Below are 241 nucleotides of genomic sequence, written 5' to 3'. Positions count from 1 at the left end.
CTTTCTTTTTTTTCTTAAAAAGGAGCAGATTTTCTTTTGTTTTTGTTGTTTCGTGTAGGTGTCACATTGTCAGCTTCATGAAAAGTTAAATGAATATTGTCTGTTTGTGCAGATATACAATATATATAATCATGTACAAATAAATAATGTATGTAATCATAGATAATTAAACAGTTAGTGTATCTGTGTAACTCTACACATGTAAGATATATGTAGTCATGCAGAGCTAAATAAAAGAATA

This window comes from Penaeus monodon, chromosome 29 (genome assembly GCF_015228065.2).
Source record: "Penaeus monodon isolate SGIC_2016 chromosome 29, NSTDA_Pmon_1, whole genome shotgun sequence".
Lineage (NCBI taxonomy): Eukaryota > Metazoa > Arthropoda > Malacostraca > Decapoda > Penaeidae > Penaeus > Penaeus monodon.
This window is presented reverse-complemented; position numbering follows the sequence as displayed.